General features: G+C 43.6%; 1 protein-coding gene across 18 annotated transcripts in view; it reads left to right on the top strand.

Moving 5' to 3' along the window:
• Nucleotides 1-21,087, top strand: part of TLN2 (talin 2) — a 416,400-nt gene that overhangs the window by 112,611 nt on the left and 282,702 nt on the right. The window contains exon 1 of one of the 18 annotated variants that reach the window (XM_048219853.2): nucleotides 379-14,217. The exons of 16 other annotated variants lie outside the window; for them this stretch is intronic. The gene's annotated coding sequence lies outside the window, so the exon portion shown is untranslated. Of the gene's footprint in view, nucleotides 1-378; nucleotides 14,218-21,087 lie in introns of those variants that run through there. One more of the 18 variants, XM_048219849.2, reaches the window with a different exon arrangement.

Here is a 21,087-nt window from a genome sequence, read left to right on the forward strand (position 1 = left end):
TCCATCTTATTCCCACAGTAGACACAGGAAGATTCTAACAGGTTTTATTTTAACCTGGAGTTAATGGAGATTTATAACTGAATACAGTAAGGCTTTAACTCTCAATTTCTGGGCTGGCTTTTACTGGTGGTTCTTAACCACTGCCAGCCTTTTTTTTCTCAAAGAGAAAAGTGTGTCTTTTGTTTCTGTAAAAGTATAAGATGATCATTACTGAAGTAATATAGAAGTGGAAGAATAAAACAGTTCCTCCAAAACCCACACCTTCTTGTCATTTTAATAGATTCCTTCTAGTCTTTTTCTCTGTGCAATTTTAAAAATTCGTAACTTTTCCAGATTATAAGAATAACACGTGTATAACATAGATATTTTAGACATGGCATGCATGTATTTACATGCTTTCAGTGCTTTTCCTTAAAGTTTTTATTTTTATTTTTGTTTTAAGTAATCTATATATCCAACATGGGGCTCGAACTCATGACCCCAAGATGAGGAGTCACAGTCTCTTCTGACTGAGCAGCCAGGTATCCTCCTTAGTTTTGTTTTTTCAAGATTTTGTTTATTTGAGAGAGCACGAAAGCGTGCACACAGCGGCGTGAGGGGCAGAGAGAGAAGCAGACTCCCCACTAAGCGGGAAGTCCTATATGAGGCTCGATCCTGGGACTCCGGGATCATGACCAGAGCTGAAGGCAGAGGCTTAACCAACTGAGCCACCCAGGTGCCCCTCTCTTGGTTGTTCTTAAATTTTTTATCGGAATAATTAGTACCTGCATGGAGGGCAGATCTGTGGGGACAGTAATTATCCTTCCTTCTGTGGTCAGGCAGCTTCTCTCAGGCAACTACTCCTATGTTCTTCGTGTCCCTCCAGAGATCGTCTGTGTAGACCAGCACTCGTGTGTATATTGTACTTAAACAACTATATGTATTGTAAAGTGCAAGGATAGCATACTCCGCTTACTTTTGAGTGTTTTGCTGTGTATTTTGTGACTCTCTGCATATAAATACTTGTAGAACTGCCTGGTTTGTTGTTGTTTTTATGGCTGCTTAGTGTTCTGTCATTGGATACATCATAACTTCCCTAGTTCCCTGTTGATAGACATTTTTGGTCTCTAATATTTTGTGATTCTTAATATCCATGAACAAACAGGATTTGGCATACATGTCAATTTGTCTATAAAATGAAATCCTAAAAGTAGGATTGTAAACTTTACAGCTCGAGAGACACTGCCAGATTTTTTTCTGTGGAGAAAAGATGTAAAAGAAGGCTGATTTCTCCAAACCTGTATCCTTACTGTTAGACATGGTGATCCTTGTCTTTCCAACAGACGAAGAAGTGTCTTGGTGTAGTTTTAATTTGCATTTCTCCTGTATGTGGGGTTAACCGTCTTTTAAGAACTCCTTTTCTCACTTTTCTTGTTCTGTGCCTTTTTTTGTTAGGTTGTTGGTCTATTTCCTGTCCATTTGTTAGAGCTCTTAATAAGAAAGCTCTTTTTTAGAGTTGCAAGTAATTTTTTCTAGTTTATCATTGGTCTTTAAATTAATGTATATTGTATATTAATTTTTATTTTTTATAGATTTTATTTAGTTGACACAAAGAAGGAGAGAGCATGAGCCAGGGAGAGGGGCAGAGGGAGAAGCAGACTGTCTGCTGAGCAGGGAGCCCAATGCGGGCTCGATCCCAGGACCCTGTGATTGTGACCTGAGCCAAAGGCAGATGCTTAACTGACTGAGCCACCCAGGTGCCCCAGCCATGTATATTTTTAAAAAACAGATTCAGTTGAATTTATCCATCTTCTATGGCTTCCAGTTTTTGTGTTATACTGGGCCTTCCCCACTCAACTTTAAGCATGAGAGTCCCCCTGCCCTCCCGCTTCCCCACTGCTATTATGGATTTGCTTTTCATCACTGAATCATTATCCCCAAGCTCGAAGGGGTTCAGGAGTCTGTATTTTAGGTTGAGCTTCGGGCGACTCTCCTGAAGCCAGTCCATTTGGGAATCATTGAGAGTAAGTGTGGGTGTCCCCCAGGTGATGAGTGACCAAGGTTTACGTAGTGGAAGGAAGAATCTAAGTGACCGAGAATGGTATTCGCTGGGAATAGCTTGAATTTGAAGCTGAATGAACTTTGATCAGGCCATTGGGATGGTAGGTGGTGGTCATACATAGCCCCCAGCCAGCTGCTCAGCATAGCCCCTTACAATATGATGTGTGATGGTCCCTATTGGCAGTTGTGGTCCCATCCTGGGAAGTAGGGCCCAGAGCATTCCCTGAAACACGGCTACAAAAAAGATCAAATCTCTTTCTTTTTCTCTTCTTTTCTTTTTTCTTTTGGAAAAATATTGTGCTTGCTTCATACAGCAAATACTGATTTGGCAACAAGATCATGCTTCCCTGTTCTTTGGTTTGTGTGAATTTGATGCCTTGATCGAGTTGAAAAGGCCTGAGTGGGTAAGTCATGGTTGCTCACCTGCTGTATGACCTTGGGCAAAACACTCAACTTCCCTGATGGGTTCTTCCTCAGAAAATTGGAAATTTTGGTGTTTCACAGTGGTGAAGATAAGATTAACGAGTCCGACAGTTCTCCTTAACTTGTACCTGGGCAAGGTGGGCAGCTGGCCTCAAATATTTATGTGTGCAAGGACCCATAGGAAAGGGATTGTTAAACATGGGACTTCTTGGACCCGGGAGCATGCATTTTTAATATTGATGTGATTCTGAAGCAGGTGGTCTGTGATCCGCACTTTGAGAAACTCCACGTTAACTCAAACTTTGAAGTAGGCAAGTCAGGGAGAGCTGCTGGGCTTACGTTGCTTTGTCTGCACCTGCTCTCCCTTCCCTTCTTCCTGACAGTGATCTATTTGGATCCAGTTTTCATTTAGTTGCAGGAGCCCTAATTCAAATTTCTAGACTCTAAGAATCATTTTTTATATATATATGTGTGTCTCGTGTGTGTGTGTGTGTGTGTGTAGCCCTAATTCAAATTTCTAGACTCTAAGGATCATTTTTTATATATATATGTGTGTCTCGTGTGTGTGTGTGTGTGTGTGTGTGTGTTTAGAGAGAGAGACTAAGATAATATGATTTTTGTTCTGAGAATATTCTTCTTTCTCACGTCATTAATTATTTTATGAAAAAGTTTGCCTCCTGTGGGCAATGCTTGGAGGATTTGAATCATGACAATATTTATGCCTTTAGGGTGTTTGCTGATACTAGCACAGGACTATGGACTATCCTGGCACTCTGCCCAGGGAGGGAGGTCGGTCTTTATGTCCTGCAATCTGTGGGCAGCTGTTGAGAAGGACCCCATGCAGCAAGCCCTGTGAATTACCATGAGTTAGTGATATAACAAGCACCGCATTCTGTGGCTTTGAGGCTTGGGTGATTGACAGCTGTCTGCTCATGGCGTGACCCAAAGGTGTGTGCTGTTGGTTTTGATTAATGGAAGCTGGGTCACTTGGCTTTGGGATAGTGCGTTCAGGGCTTCCCAGACGTCAGTGTGGACATCGATCACCAAGGATTAAAATGCAGGTTCTGATTTAGCAGGTCCAGGCTGGGAATTTAGCGGTCTGCATTTCTAACCTGTTCCCAGGTGGGAGGTCTGAGGACCTCACTTTGAGTAGAAGGAATTAGGAGTCAGACAGATAGAATTAGATTTAAAGCCTGGCTCTGCCTACTCAGCCGGGCTACCTGTATGCCTTTTATTCTTGTTTTTCTTCTTTCTATGATAGGAACAATGAGATTGAGTGAGATAATCTATGTAAAACACACCGGTAGACAAGTGTTAGTGCTCCTCCAACTGGACCATAATTTAGGAAGAAGAAACACTAATAATTGGATCATTACTGAAATATATCAGAGCATTACATTTTAGGAAGATGATTAGGAAGAAGTAAGAAACACCAATAATTGGATCATTACCAAAATGTATCAGAGCAATAACTTTTGGTCAGATCAGGAGGTTAACTATTTGAATAGATTTAAGTATGAAAAGAAGGATCTTGAGTATTAGGTGATGCCTGTGGTCAAGATGTTTTCCCACCTAATACCTCTTCATCTTGTTCTGAGATCTGACAAAAACTTAGTTACATAAACACCCTGTGTCGGCCAGTATAATCCAGCAATGTTGGTTTAGTCAGAGTAGACATCAATGAGAGGTAGGAGAAGTGGATCTCCTAACCTGATAATGTAGAAGCTGACTTGTAATTTATTTTTTTGGTATCCTCTTTTCTTGGAATTATGTTTGCGATTTTTTTTTTTTTTTTAAAGATTTTTTTATTTATTTATGTGACAGAGAGACAGCCAGCGAGAGAGGGAACACAGCAGGGGGAGTGGGAGAGGAAGAAGCAGGCTCATAGCGGAGGAGCCCGATGTGGGACTCGATCCCGGTACGCCGGGATCACGCCCTGAGCCGAAGGCAGACGCTTTAACGACTGCGCTACCCAGGCGCCCCTATGTTTGCGATTTTGACAGAGGCAGTCGCCGGTATTGTTTCTGCTACTATACAGGGTTTAGGAGACATGGATTCTAAATCTGTCCCTGCCTTGCTGGCTCTGTGGCCTTGGCAAGCCCCACAGCTCTGGGCTTTAGTTTTACCCTTTGCTCCACAGGTGCTCCAGGAAGGCAGAGGCGTGTCAGCCCTGTTGAGTGCTAGGTGTTGTGCAGAGTGGGTGCTCAGCATCTGTGGTGGGAGTGAGGGAGTTGGTCAAGGCTGACTGAATGTGCATTTAATCCCCGAGGGATCCTGTTCAGACAGTTTCTGACCCAGTAAGGTCTGGCGTAAGGCCTGACCTGCTGCATTTGGAACCAGTGCTAGGGGATGCCAATGCTGGTTTGTGCAACCCCCTTTGGGGGCCAGTTGTCTCTAGATGAGATGATCTGTTCTGTGGTACATGCAAATCTTCAGAATGTCTTCCCAAAGGTCAGTTTCTAAATACAGCTTGTTCACTGACCAGGAGTTTGCATGCTCTGGCTGTCTTGGCTGGAGAACTGTCTGGTTCAGCTTCAGCCCTGGCTCTTGTGTCTCTGATCATTGGTTTAGTTCAGATTTCCTTAGAATGTGGTCCTCCCAGCAGCAGCACCTAGGAACTTGTTAGAAATGCAGGTTCTGCAGCCCCACCCCAGACCCCCTGAATCAGGTAACTCCAGAGTGGGGTCAGCAGCCTGTGTCTTGGAACCACCTTCCAGGGGATTTCCATGTTTGAGAACTACTGCCCTGTCAGCAGGTTTTGAGGCAATGTTGTTTGCTACTAGGGGGTATCGAGGCACCTCTTTTGTTTGGCTTGTAGGTCATGCCAATATCTTGAAACCCAACAAAAGTTGATGGGAAAAAAAAAAGATTTAGTCATCTTCCCGGGATGAGTGGAAGGTAGGTGAAGATGGGATGGCTTTGGAAGGCGCACTCGTATGGATACGTGTTAACGTGACTTCAGCCTGATTTTTCCTACTGTTCTGGGAGTTCACCAGAGATTCTGACGTCACTGATCTAGGTGCAGCCGAGGCAGCAGGATTTTTAAAAGCTCCCTGGGTGATTTGTAGTATTTAGTAAAGATGGAGAATTACTGGAATAAATGAATGCATCACTTGATTTTTTTTTTTCTCTGTATGTTTTAAATTTATTTTTAATTTCCATGCAATAACTCTGTTGTGTGTGTATGTATGGGTTTTGACAAATGCATAAAGCCAGGAAATCACCACCATGCTGGGTTCCTTGCATTTGTTTTTCATAATCGTGCTTGTGGAGTTTTCCTCCTTAAAATGGCAAACTGAAACATGGCCTTCTCTTGGTTTCTACTATTATTGTTACTGATTTGTCTCTGTCATTGTCGTCGATTGCTGTTTCTGTTGGAAATCCCTTGTCTTAAAATTAGCGTAAGTTTCAAAACTGTTTCCTAACACTCATTTGCTTTGCAGTTTGAAGACCCTCTTAATTAGAGGTTTGCAGTGTGGGGAAGCATTTATCACAACAAGTGCCCAGGCCATAATCCAGACCAGTTAAACTAGAATATGTAGTGTGGGGCCCAGCTATTGGCCTTTGTAAAGCTGCCCAGGTGTTCCTGATGGACAGCCAGGCCTGGGACCACTTCTCTCGGATTCTCCCTTAAAGTACCTGTGTGTCAAAAGATCATGGGTTCTTGTCAGGGTCCATATCCCATTTCTCAGCCATGGGTGCTTTTAATTCTTCGTTTTTGTTCTTCTGTAGCACCCATTTGGGTGCATTTTTGAAAAGGATTCAAGAAAAATGACTTACTGATGATTGATGATGACTAAGTGTTCGTAAACTTTGTGTTTTTTCCTGCTTGCGGTGAAAGACTGCTGACCTGTACGACACATCTGTGCTCCTCCCTCTGTGGGCCATCTGAGCAGCATTACAGTCGTACGGACGTCCGGCTCAGTGCTGTCCCAGGCTCAATTGTGCTTTCATTGTGGGAGAGATGGAAGCGATAGATGGATGCTCTCTTGCTAGGGCTTTATCAAGTCCCTGGAATCCTTTCCTGACCAGCCTGTTTCCAATAATAGATGCTGTGATGTTGCTTTTAAATACCACTTTTCTCAATAAGCAGTATTCAGGGAACCCCTTCATGTCTAGGACTGACAGCTCCTTGATATTCAGGAGTTGGGGGCTGGTCTTTGTACAGTGCTTATTTAATCCACAAGCTGAACCAGTTTACCCAGAGGGCCACAGCTCCTGGAAGGTGGAGTAATGCCATGCCTTATAAAAATTTCTGAAAGATTATCATCTCACTGGAGGCTTAGAACTAACCCATTTCCTGGATAAGGCAACTGAACCTCAAGGGAAGAAGTGATTTACTTGCTCAGTGCCTCAGCTGGGCCTTAATCCCAGCTCACAGTCCTGGATAGTTTTCCCAGCGGTGGGCTCATCCAAGAGGCTAGATGATGGATGAGAAGGACACAAAGAGTAGTTTGAAAGGGGTGGTTCTGTCAACTTAAAGCCAGATCGAGCGCCCAGCTTCTGTACTCTGCGGATGTTTTTTGGTCTTAAGAGCCCAGCTCAGACATTCAATCCTTTCCTTAGTATAGTGTCTGGGAGGGCTCCTAAATGTCTACACTTTCTCTCTCTGTGGCAACTCGGCTTCTCCCAGGCCTTGAACACCAGCCTTGTCTTGGTTTTACCCCTTGAAGACCACCTCCATTCTTTTACCAAGAGTTTAAGGACAACAGTAATGAATGGCCGTGTAGTATTGAGCGCCTAGAAGCATTTCTGCTCAACTAGCCCGAATTCTTGGCAGTTTCCTCGCGGCAAAGTATTGTTACCAGTATTCTGCATTAGATGTAACAATTCATCCAAGGCCTCGGAAGTGTGAGATTGGAGCTCACCTGTTGTCAGACTAATAAACTACTGGCAGATTTTGCAACAGAAAAGTCCTTTTCAGGAACATGTATTTAAAGAAGCAGATTTTGTGTTGTGTGGCTTGAGGGGCCTTTAGAAGGTCCTTCCTTGGTTTTAGATTTGGGGGGGGTGTCTTAGTTTGATTTCTACATCCACATGGTTCCATATACACTCTCAAAGAGGCAAAAAGAGCTAAGTGCTGCCTGTAAATTAAAAGATTAAATCCTCCCCTCTGACCCCTTTCTATGTGAAGTAAAATATCCCTACTTGACAGACTTAGGCCACTTGTGAATCAGTAAGCCTAGGACTGTCAGTCTGAGAAATTGTTAGAACTTCTGAGAACAAATGGAATGCTTAAAAAAAATCTGGGGGAAGATCTGTCTGATGTGATTTACTCTGGAGAGAGGGTGAGTGCTTTGTAACCTGCTGATTATCATAATAAAACATCTTTTTTTTTCAGGGGAGCAGAAAATGACAATAGACTTTAAAATACAGTATCCTATCACTTGCCTCTGGTGAGAAATTAAGGATGGTTCAGTCGTGATTTGCAGAGAGAATACCAGTGGAATCTAAATTTTAAGGCTAGCCTCAAAGTAGAAACCATAGCTTCCTTGCAGGGAAAGATTGGATTTCCTCTCCCTGGTGCTCTGCCACCCCTCCACCACAACCTGAGTCAAATTGTAAGTAGACCACTTCCAAGGCAGTGCTGGTAGATGAACTTTCTCAGAAGCATTTTCATGTTTATACATGCATAGGATTTTGGATGTGGAGAGGGCGGTCCTATTCTGTATGTACCAAGAATGGGCGAGATTTGTACCTGGACCAGTGCACTGTGCTTCGAATAGTCTTCCTGGTGGTGACAGTGGCATTTCCTACGCATGCACCACTGAGTAGGCCCAGGTCTGAGAAAGGACTGTGCACGTGAGTGGGACGAGAGTGCAGCCTTAGTGGGGAAGGGTAGCCAGAGGGGCTAGAAGTGTGCAGTCCTTTTCAGACAAGGGCCTGACAGAGGCTGTGATTAAAGTCGGCATTTCACCATGGAGGCAGGAGCAGGGTGAGCGCAAAGCCTGTCTATCAAAAGCCTGAACCCTAGCATTAGTGGCCACCTGTGGAACTGGAAGGAGGGAGTCCCAGTGGATGGTGGGCGATTAACCCAAGGGTTCATTCCCTCAGTGGGTCAGACATCTAAGCACCTACTGGCCATGAAGCTGTCTGGAGAGACTTTTAAAAGTTGAAGGTGTGCTCCCTGCTATCCATCTGGCCATCATCTTACCCTTTAACTGGCTTGTTGTATTCAGTAAACCTTATCTGAAGACCTATGTGTCAGGCACATTGTTAGGCACCAGACACTAAAAAATGAGCAAAAGTAAATATTTGGACTTTACTAGACCTCCAGCTGCTTACTGTGCAGATATGTATAAATGTCATACTCAAACTCAGTCCAAATGAACTCATTGTGTCCTGGGTTGCCATTAAACATAACAACAAAAATTTAAAAAATGAGTAGATGTTTCTCAAGGAGCACTCCATAACGGTGGGAGTGGGATACCTAAGAACCACCACTATACAATGATGTGGTGGGTGTGCACAGAGAGATATGTAGAAGGCATTATGGGACTACAAAGGCATGGTACTCAACTCTATCTTAGAGTGGACTAGGTTATCACAAAGGGCTTTCAGAGTGAGGTAAGGAAAGGAATGTTAGCAAGAGCAAGGCTGCTTGGCGATGCTGGTGGGTGGTGGTTAAGAGGGGAGACCTCTCAACCAAAGGATCTTAGGTGGGAAAACATTTGTAGACGGCTGGGAGCTCACTGTGGAGCCCCAAGATGTTCCATGTCCGTGGGGTGTTAGGATGGTGACAAACTGGAGAACTAAGTGAAGGCCAGAGTGTGGCACGCCTTTCTGCCTGGGCACAGTAGTTGGCATTTGATCTCGAAGGGGGTTAGACAGTGGATTCACAGGGGCACAGTGCATGATCTAGTTGGAAAGACAAAATTAACATACTCCTAGGGAGAATCACCGAAGAGTTCAGTACCGGGATACATTGGTGTGTCCTAGTGGGATGTATGAAGGAGGGGAGGGATTCAGAGATCATTCTCTGATCTCTGCGATGTGGGAACTCAGTTCTGCTGTCCTGTGGATGTTTGCTGTGATCACTGTTGACGATGGAACAGAAAGAAATGCTGTTCTTACTCAGGTGAGGGGAGACTGGCAGGTTTCAGGAACCAGGCCGTAAGCTCATGAAGTCAAATTGATGAGGTTGACTCACATTTCTGCCCAAGCTTGTTGACATAATTTGCTGATACATTAAGAATCTACCCCCATGGAGGACTTTTGTAGCTCTGTTCTAATGACATCTCATTGAACTGTTCGCCGTACTTTTGTGTATGTTTAAAATTTTCATAATTGCAAAAATGGGAAAAATAACAGCTCCACTGGTTTTTGTGAGGATTCAGTGAGAGCTAATGTGAGTGAAGATCTTGCATAGTGCTGTGCTTGCTGAGTGTTGACCATTGCTGTTACTGGCCACTATCTTGGCCGAATTCCACTTTTGCTTCCCCACTCTGTTATTTCTTGCTCTTGACATCCTTGGCTCTTTCTCTTGTGTCTGGCCTGGAATTTGCCCCATGGATTCTAGACAGTCGGGGTTTTCTGGTTTTGTCTCTGGGTGGTTCTCGCAAGGGCATGCCTGTATGTCTTCTTCTTCTCTGCCTCAGCTTGCCCAGGGAAACATCTCTATGGACCACCCCAGTCCTAGGGTCCACCCCGAGGACCACTTGACTGGTACCTCACTTGCCCAGATACTCCTTGTGTATTATGTGCATGAGGGGTGGGAAGGTGGGGAGGGGCCATGATGGGAAGAGAATGAGCCACACACAGCACAGCTGATAATATCCACCTTTATACAGTGGATGTCTTCGTGAAATGTTGGGTTAAAAGTGAGACTTTCATAGTGCCCTGTTTATGTTTACACATGTGTATAAAGTCTGTGACTCTGCCTGTAGATATGATTGTATGGATACTTATGGTAACTTCAGAAACGCTTGTTTCCATTTTGTATTGAGCCTTTATCAGTGACTGTCAAGCTTTTTAAGCCTTTACTTCTGGCTGCTTGAGCTGCTTCACTAAGTTGCAGATTATTTGCAAACGATTTAATACACTAGGTGAAAAGATTATCTAGAGGAATTTGGTGATGAATCCCTAGGAAGCACAGAATACTTAAGACTTGATAGGTGCCAGACATTGCAGTAGGTTCTTGTCACATACTGATCTATAAGATGTCTTTTTGGGCTTTTTAAAATTATTAAATTTTTTTTTTCTTTAGAGACAGAGTGAGAGTGAGCCTGGGAAGGGGCAGAGGAGGAGGGAGAATCTTAAGCAGGCTCCATGTTCTGCGTGGAGCTTGATGCAGGGTTCAGTCTCATGACCCTGAGATCGTGACTCTGAGCCGGAATCAAGAGTTGGATGCTTAACCGACTGAGCCACCCACATGCCCCTGTAAGACATCCTTTTGAAGTAAATGTAATGGGCTTCAGGTATGGTTTGATCCAGAGATGCATGTTAGTATTAGGGATCTAGTTCTGTGTTTCTAGGATTTTCTTGGCTCTAGGATATGCATCCAGAAGCTGAGGAGTAAAGTCAGCTTCTTCAGAAGCACAAACAGAAGCAGAGACTGTGAGGAGGAAATGAGTCTGATCGAGGCCATTCACAGGTGTCCAGTGCAGAGACACAGGTCTGGGATTTGCAGGTAGTGCTCTCTGTCCAACTTTAGAGCCTTGTAATCCATATGATACCTCATTTAAAGTTGCTTTCCCCAAAGCAGTATTTGATAACCTTCACTGTCAGTGTTCCTGAGGAAGCCTTGGGTCTTGGTCTTTTGCCTGTTACTGTCTAGGAGCATGACTTGGTCCATATAATCGAATTGTTCAAGAACTGAGTATGCTTAACTCTGCAATAATGGGGCATCTGGGTGGCTCAGTTGGTTAAGTGTCTGCCTTGAGCTCAGGCCGTAATCCCAGGGTCCTAGGATCGAGCCCCACACTGGACTCCCTGCTTAGCAGGGAGTCTGCTGCTCTCTCTCCCTCTGACTCTCCCCCCTGCTCGTGCTCTCTCTCTCATTCATTTTCTCTTTCAAATAAATAAATGAAATCTTTAAAAAAAAACAACAACTCTGCAATAACGTGGTTGGACTATATTCCTCCTATACTCATTGAGTGCCTGTTATGCCTGACTCTATGTCAGGGACTATGGTTATCATTTATACAGTGTAGACATGGTCTCTGCCCTTATGAGGCTCACTCAGTAGTGGGAGGGCCCGGCATTAATTAAACACTGTAAGATGGAGCCTCTAACACATGCCTGGCCCTTAACAAATAGTTATTGAACCAGTGAAATAATTCCACAAATGGGTGATTTTGTGCTGTGTTAGGTGTTCCTGTGGGAAGCCTTGAGAGCATCTACAGGGAGGACTGTAATGAATGAGAAGAGAGACCAAAATGGGGTTTTGGGACTGTCTGTGTGCGGGGAGGGGCTGGGGGTTGGTGTGAGGGCAGTCTGGGCTTTGAGTTCCCATCTAACCCTAAGGGACTCTGTGTCCTTCCAGCCTGAACATTCCCAGAGTTAACGAGGGACCCTTTATGCTCCTTTTCTCTCTCTCTCACACAAACATACGAACAAACAAAAAAAACAAACAACCCACCAAAACAAATAAACAAAAACACAAAAAAACAACCAGGAGGGGAAGTTACCTGTGGCGTTCTGTGTAGTTCTCAGAGTTGGTCACTTCCAACCTGAGCTTGCTCTTCTTAATGTTAAATACTCCAGGCTTTAAATTCCTTAAAGATGAAGTTCCTTGAAGAGTATATAAAGCTGCAGTGTATATGGATACCATGGAATATTATTTAGCTATGAAAAAGGAGGACTTGTGCTGTTTGTGCCAACATGGGTGTACCTTGAGGGCATTATGCTAAGTGAAATAAGTCAGAGAAAGACAAATACTGTCTATCCTCACTCAAGTGGGAAATCTAATAAAGCTGAACTCCTAGAAACAGTATGGAATGGTGGTCACCAGGTGCTGGGAGGTAGAAGAAATGGAGAGATGTTGGTCAAAGGGTACAAACTTTAAGTTATAAGAGGAATGAGTTTTGGGCTATCTAATGTATCGCATGGCAATTAGAGGTAACACTGTTATAATGAAATTTGAAAAAAAAAATAATGTTCCTTGATTTTCTAGATCTTCTAAAGACAGGGAAAAGTTGTAGAAAGTGGGAAGTTCTGTCCTGGAACAGGTGTGTACTAGGTACTCCAGGCCCAGGTTGGTGCCTCTTCCCTAGTCCCCACTCTGTCCTTGAGCTTATGGCCTTGTGCTTCCTGCCCCCCCCCCCCCAGGGGCATCTGGGTCCTCAGCATCTTTTCATGGGTCTGTACAGTTACTATAAGCAGTGAGAACCAGAAAGGAAGGCATCCGGTTTGCCATGTATTTCTAGAACAGCTTCTCACCACAGACATGTGGAAGAAAACCTGCACAGTGGACACAAAGGGTCCTATTTTCCTGAAAAGGGCAAATATAAGCTCCGTAGCCTTGCCACTATTCTAGGCTCTAATCTGCTTTGGGACGTTTTTCATTTCCTGGAGCACCCATTCCTAAGGTAACCTTCCACCCTCTGATCATAGACTGTTTTGGGGGAGAAAAACCTTTATAAAGCAAGTTTCAGTAGAGTTACCCCCAAAAAAATTCTCAGTGGAGATTTAGAGGTGACCTTAGGGAGCAATTCACCATGTGTGTTATGGTTTTTTCTTTCCTTTTCTTAAGATTTTATTTTTTTTGTCAGAGAGAGTATGAGAGCACAGGAGTTGGGGTGGGGGCAGAGGGAGAAGCAGACTCCCGGCTCAGCAGGCAGCCCAATATGGGACTTGATCCCAGGACCCTGGGATCATGACCTGAGCCAAAGGCAGCTGCTTAACTGACTGAGCCACCCAGGCGTCCCATGGCTTTTCTTTTATTGGCTGATGCATACAGGAAAATTGTGGGGTGAAAAACAGTATAGTACATTTCTTTGCTCTTCCTTCTAGAAATGGCTTACTGAAATAATGATTAAGGTACTGGAAGAAGTCGCTTTCTCTGTGGAGGAGGAAAGAGGGAAAAGGTGGGGAAAAGGCAGATGAACAGGGGTGGAAACATGTCTAGTGCGGCAAGCTCTTTGTAACCTTGTATTTGCATAGTGTGTGTCGTGTGTGTGTGTGTGTGTGTGTGTGTGTGTGTGTGTGTAGATGTGTTCTTTCTTGATGTTCCTGGAAGAGTTCCAGGCATAGCAGAGGTTGCAAATACTTGGCAAATTGGCATATCCTTTTCTTTGCTCCAGTAACTCAGTAAGGAACAGTGGTGCCCTGTTCCTGGACGTCAGCTTTCATGAAATCCATATTGCTGTGTGCGCCGGGGAAAGGGAATTATCCGAGAGCCCTTGTGCAAGCGTAACCTGGGGTGTATTGACCGTGCCTTGTTCTAACTAGGCGCTCAAATATTTGTTGAACAGAAACCCAGAATATCAACTTGAAGCTAAGGATGTTTGTGCCCTAGATTGATCCTGTGGTTCTTTCAACATGCTTTGGAAAGAACACCCCAGGAGGACACGGCTATCTCTGTGAACCCTGGGTCTGTGGATTTTGTTTCCTTTCTATATTCTGCTGATTCTGTGAAGTAGTAGAGCCAGACATGCAGGACATTGGGTGGGGCCAGAACATTCTGGAAGACTGGAAACTTGATGAAGGTGGTGGGGGGTGGAGGGTGGACAGCTGTTTCTGCTTCTGGGGGAAGAGCAAGTCCCCTGATGGGAGGTATGGCCGGTCTGACCAGCAGGCAGTGTGAGGAGGCAGGTAGGCACTGACTTCAGTCCTCACCAGCTCTGAAGGGGGTTCTTCTCTGACCTATTGGTGGCCAAGAGAAGCAGTTGCTGCAAACCACGTGGCTTTATTAAAATAGATTCTTGCTGGACGCTGCTCCGTGCAGGCAAAGTCACACGGTTGAGCTGAGGCATGGCTGACCTACCTCTGTGTTGGATTCATGGAGTGGATTTCAGAATGTGGACCGCTTTTGGGGTGGTTGGTTTGTTTTTCCCTTGATGGAATAGCAGCTGTTTATTTGAGTTCAACCCTCTGCTTTTGTTATATTAATTTTGGTTCTTTGATTTCTTGCCCCACAGACGTGAGCTAGGGAGATGTTTTTGAAAGGAGAAGCAGAGAGGGAGGTGGTGGTTGGACTGTTTTGTCAGGAGACAGGCTTTCTGATATCACTTTGTTCCAGGCTTTGGTCTTGGTGTCCAGGCACAAGGACAGAATAGAGGGCCCCTCAGCACCCATAGCCAGTGCGAGTCTGAGCCAGTGTTGGCCATTGTAGATGGAAGAGTGAAGCCAGGCTGGTCCCGGGCACTGGGGAGTCCCTCCGAGCAAGGGGTGCTTCCGCAACCATCTCTCATAGCCACGTGGCTTAACGACAAAGTGCAATTTTTAGAGCATTTATGGACCTGAGCATCTAGAACTAAATTCCTTGTGGTAATGTGATATGTAGAGATCATGAGAAGACCTGTGCTTCAGTGGACAAGCGTTTGATCTGTTCCTATCCCAATTCCTTTAGCAGCCTCCGTAGACAGTCTGTGAACCTCTTCTTCAGAATCTGTTTCGGGCTTAAGACAAGGACAGTGTTACTCAGGGAAAAGAGGAGAAGAAACAGTATTGAAAGGGTGACTCTGGCCCTTTGTCACAGAAACCAGGGGTCTCTGAGAGGACCACTGACTGTTAATTAACTCTCAATCATTATAGATACACATAATTGTAAGGTATGGCTTTACGTGACAGATCATCCAGAGTGGTTTAAATTTTGTCAGGTAGCCCTTCCATTTCTATAACCTGTTGAAAAACATGTTCAGGTGCTATTAATATAGTTCCCAACTGGGACCTCAAAATCTGTGTGCAGGTGCATTGGTCATGCCACCCACAGCAGGGTGGACCTTGAGTGGCCAGAGTAATACCAATTCTGTGGCTGTATTGACATCTTTGTTGCTTGAGTGTGAACACACACACACACACACACACACACACACACACCTAACACCCCACTTACTTGACCCTTTTCCTGTTTTCCTGTTGTTGTCCTCAATGAAAAAGGTACTTAGCCCTGACATCATATCTCAATTTTCTCATTATCTCCTAACCACTTCTGTGATGGGGTAAATCTCGATCTGTTTATTTCATGTCCCTCATTTGAATCTTACTGACATATCCCAAGACCCTCTAAAGAGATCTGGGACTACAAATATGAAAGGGGACATAAAAGGCTTGGAGGTGATGAGAGCCTGTCATTCTATCCATGCGTTGGGCTGTCCCTTCATTTCTCTTATTCTGGTGTTGCCCTTAAGATGATTTTATACACATGTTTGAAAGGTATGTGACTGCACTCTTTAGAACTCAGAATTAGTCTGCGGCTTCTTTGGAAGGACTTCAGTTATCTCTAGATGGGAAGGCAGCCTGATAAATTTCTGATCTTCATCCAGCTGTTACTGCCAGTCTGGTTGTGAAATGTGACAGGATCATGGCCAACTGTGTAATGTTGAAATATGTTCCATCTGAAATTCCTTTCTATCCGCTACACTGCTGTGTGAATTAAGAGGGTATGACTGGCAGTGATCAAGAGGCTTAAATCACATTTTGAATTTGCCTAAAGAGGATTTGTTGGGTTTTCTACTAGTCACAAGACATTGGGCAAGGGCCCATTTACAAGGGATTGCAACAGTATGGAGAGCTTACATTCCAGTGCAAGACTTTGTGAAAGGATACTTGAAGTATAAGGTAGATTATAGATGACCAGTAGTATTGATAATGTACTCTTGGTGGCAGTTCAGAGGAGACAAGAAAGCTATGGTCCTGGGTGTCTGCCCTCGGAGATTAGGATTCCAGCCTGAGTCTAGAAGACCATACAGGATATGAACAACACAGTGCAAGGGAAGAACATTGTAGGCAGGGTAATGACACACTTAAGTGTGAAGGTGGGATTGGATGAGGTATGTTTGGCTACCCTGTAGAAGAGTCTTGGAACAGTGGATTTATGTGCTAAAAGAAAAGGGGAAGATGAGTTTGAAAGGTAGGAGTGGGCATGTCTCCTGTTGCTTGGGACAACAGAAAACCCAGCTTAGCTTAAACAGTAAGAGAGAACTCATTGGCTCATTAACAGAAAAGATGCTCTTCTAAGGTCGCAGGCATGGTTCTCTCAGGTCTGCTTTCCTCTCCCTAGGCATCTGCATGTTCATAAGGTGGCAGCTAGCAGCAACTGAGGCTACGTGCTTCTCTGTTCACATGCATAACAGTCCAGTAGAGGACCTGAGCCTTGCTCTGGCTTGTCCAGTCTTAACCATCATGGCAGCCAGGGGAATGCCATGTGCTTAGGCTTGGGTTTCTGCTCATCCCACTATTAGACCGCTGATTGGTTTATGCCAGTAAGGGTCAACCTCTAGAGCTGTTTTGGGCCAACAACACCCAAGTCCATGGGTGCTATACAGTGATTTCCCAAAGTAAAATCTAGAAAGGTAGAAAGGAATAGGAAGCTGGAGGATAGGTTGACAATGGAAAAAATGTAAATTCCAGCCTTAAATTATAGGCAGCTTTGAATTCTAGGCTAAATGATTGCAAGTTGAATCTAGACTTTATTCTATGGGCTGATGCCAGTATTTGTCTTGGTTCTTGATAGGAAAGAATGTTTAATTATAATCTGCTCATGCCCAGAGAATTTATTTGGTGACCAGTTTTCCTTCTTGTGCCCATCATCTGTGTTTGCTCCTCACTAGGACTGTGCATGCTCAGTGAGCTGGCCGATTTGTTTGAAACTCTGCAGAGTGCCAAACTGGAATGTCTCTGCAGAAGTACCTCTCTCTCCTGAGAGAGCTACTCCACTCATTTCAGATAGCTCTGCTGGAAGTTACTCAGTTGAGTCTACCTGTTCTCATTAATCATTGATCACAAATGAGGTAGAATTACTGAAGTTCATGGGTGCCATTCAGAGGCAGCCCATCCATCCATTGATTTATATTTAGTAAGTGAGTCTGCTATGTGCCAGGAACTGTGCTGGTCACTGGGGATGAACCCAGGTATAGCACATAGTCCCGACCCTTGAGCTCCCAGTCTAGTTGGGTAAGCCAGTAAATCAACAATGTTCATTTTATGTGGTGCACGTCCTAGGTAGCATGCTACGGAAGTTTAGAGAAATGGTATTTCTCTCCACTGGAGGAATAGAAGACGACATTTCCTAGCTTAACTAGGTTGTTTAAAATGGGTTTAGAAGTTAGGGTTAGACAATGGATAGGTATTTAGAACAGAGGGAGGGAATTGTGATAGATAAAGGATACACTGACCCATTGTCAGAGAGTCATAGGTGTTATTTGGTGGCTGGGGCTATAATTCTTAAAACAAAAACAAAGAAACCCCCCCAAAACCCAGGAGATAGAATAAGAATGCAGACTCCCAACTCTTCCATCCAAGATTCTAATCTGCAAGGCAGGGAAGTGGTCTGGGAATCCCATTTTCATTTCCAACTCCTTGGGTGGTTCTGATCCTGGTGGTCTGAGGAGTACTGAGCTAGAGTGCATTGTGGGGGTGCAGGGCTGCAAATGTAGTCTGGGGAAGGGAAGAGCAGGAGCCTGAGTGGTCAGAGAGGTTACAGAAGGGTGGAGGAGGATTTCTAGGTCTGAATGTTCAATAGGATCCTGGAGGAAGTTGAATGCATTTGGCAGCAGAACCTATTTAGAGCAGGAAATAATATCTTAGGCTTATTTTTGCACAATTGAGCTAAAACATCTTTCCAGAATAAAAGACTAGTGAAATAATCACTTGGCTCTGAACTCAAGCCAAATTTTAAGTGCAGTTCTTAGTCTGCTAGTCTGTCTCCCAGTTGGGAATTATTTATCCTTGTTATGTTAGCACAATGATTTTGTAATGCTTTTGAGTAACCTTGGAGGCCACTCTACAAATGACTTGATTTGTTATTTAAAAATAGGATTGATTCAAGACTGAATAAATGTGGAATACTGGGTTCACGTGGGGGGGCAGTTGAGGGAGGTGTGCAGCATTTATATAGTTAAGGCTGTTTGCAGGCCACATAAATTGGGTGGATCTCTTTTCAGAATCATTAAGACTTAGTCATTGTATATTTTTAAAGATTTATTTATTTATTTGAGAGAGAAGAGAGCATATGAGCATGCCAGGGGAGGGGCAAAGGGAGAGGGAGAGAGAGAATCTCATCCAGACTCCCCACTTAGCAGAAAGCCTGACATGGGGCTCGATGATGCCACAACCCTGATATTATGACCTGAGCCCAAATCGAGAGTTGGACACTCAACCAACTGAGCTGTCCAGGTGCCCCTTAGTAAGACATATTGTCTTCCTCAGACAGGGTAGCTTTGAGAACCTTCTCACAGGTTCCTGACTTACCTTGAAAGCTGGCAGGAGTGAGCTGGGTTCTCCATCTCTTGGGCACTAGGCTTACAAATGGCTTATTTCCTGTGCAATGATGATTTTTACTCGGTGTTAAAACAGAAACAAGATTTCAGATTGGCTCTATGTTTTACATTATTGTTGGAATTAACCCAGTCATCACTCCAAGCTCTGTGGGAATGACCGTAAAGTCCCACTTCTCAGTATAACTTAGAACTGCTTTGTGTCTTCAGTTGTGTTTAATAAGAATTCATTAGCTAAATTTGAACTTAAAGGGCTACCGAGAAACAAGGTATGAGCTCCATCCTTGATCCTTAATTATTTGTTACAGGCATGAAAGTGTACCTTGAGAGAAGATGCAGGAAGTTACATGTAAAAACACGTACATTGTCAGCAGGTCTTCGCAGGACTTCTCCATACTGGCGCTGTTGACCTCTTGGGCTAGATCATTCTTTGTGGTTAGAGGCCGTCTTGTGCATTGTTGGGTGATCTGAGGCATCCCTGGCCTCTACCCACTAGAGCCAGTTGTGAGAGTCAACGTTTGTCAGCAGATATTGCTAAATGGGCCCCGAAGGCAAAAATCACCGCTGGTCAAGACCTACCGAGTTAACAGATAAGAAAGCTTTTTCTGGATATCTCTTTACTCAGCTGTTAATTGATTTTTGGAGAATTTTGTTGTAACTATTAAAAAGCCATATAGTTGATGATTAGTATACACAGATTCCATATTTGCAGATTTGTCTACTTGCTAAAATTGATTGGTAAACATGAAACCATTACTCCAGGCACTTTTCCAGTCGGTCTTGGACACAAACGTGTGCAGAGAGGCAAAACATTCGAGTCCCCTCATGCACCTGTTCCCGGCTGAGGTCAAACAAGGTGATGCTTCTGACCGAAGCCCTCTCTGCTGTAAACAAGTGTCCTTCCATGGCCTGCTGAGCGCCACACTTTTCAGATTTTTGTGCCTTTTTTATTGGTGATTTTGCTCTTAAAAATGGCCCCCGAGTGTAGTGTAGTGCTGTCTAGTGTTTGTAAGTGCAAGACGGTTGTTCCATACTTTACAGAGAAAATACATGTGTAAGATAAGCTTCCTTTCAGGCATGAGTTATAGTGCTCTTGGCCATGGGTTCAGTGTTAATGATACATCTTTCTAGGTGTCTTCAAACAGAAATACACATAAAACAAGGCCACGTATTGATCAGTTGATGAAAGTGTTGTGACCAGAGGCTCCCAGGAACCTAACCCTGTATTTCGCCTTGGGGAAACGGTCTGGTATTTGCCAGTTCAGAGTTAATAGTGACTTTGTAAGAACGTAACTACTGCAGATGGGAATCAATTGTTCTAGTATTTACCTAGTCTACATTGCCAAAGCCTACATTTTAGACATGTAATGTGATGAATGTATTAAGCCGGATTGCTTTTTTTATTAAGAAAAAAAAAACATAGCCACATTATGGAAAACTTAGAGAATAAATAATTGCTGAGTCAATGGTTATCAGTATTTTAAAAACTATTGCCTACCTTGTGGGAAAAGGTTGTATCAATTTATAGTGTCACAAACAATTTACTTTTCCATTGAATGTCCTTTTCAGCGCATCTTTGCCAGCATTATTTTTGCATTTGTCATATTTTAAAAATGACAAAATTGTTAAAAACTCAAATCCTACAGATACTTCAAAAACAGAATGTAAAAGTTTCATTGTTATCTTTTCCCACTTTTTCCTCAAGAATGTTAAAAATTTGGTATGTCATTTCAAGTCTTTTAAGAAAATGCACATGAGAAGAAATGCTTTGTATACCCATATTTAACATGGAAGGAACTGAATATTTGCATGCTGTATGCTGTTTGCATTATGCTTTGTTTACTTCATATAATTTAGGCACAACAGTGCTTTCTCAATATTTATAATATACTTAAGTTGTCTGGAAAAACAACACCAATGATGTTTCCCAGTAGCTGTTGTTTAATTTTTGAGCTAAGTGATTATTAGCTTGTGATAAATCTCTTCTAATCTAATTTTTGTTTTTGCCCGTAACCTACGTGACGGAACGCAACCCAGAATCTGTCTTGCTATTTTATTTCCTCTCACTGGGCTTGACAGAGGATTTCAAAGAATTCTGTTTCCTGGTAGAAAAGTAGTTAATAAAGGGATGCAAATGGGTAAGCATTCTCCAGAATCAGTCAAGATGCTTAGTATGAAGTACTGCAACAGATGTTCCTGGAATGATTACAATGTGAAGAACACATTCGGGATAGTGAATCTGGAA

This window comes from Ursus arctos, unplaced genomic scaffold (genome assembly GCF_023065955.2).
Source record: "Ursus arctos isolate Adak ecotype North America unplaced genomic scaffold, UrsArc2.0 scaffold_36, whole genome shotgun sequence".
Classification (NCBI taxonomy): Eukaryota; Metazoa; Chordata; class Mammalia; order Carnivora; family Ursidae; genus Ursus; species Ursus arctos.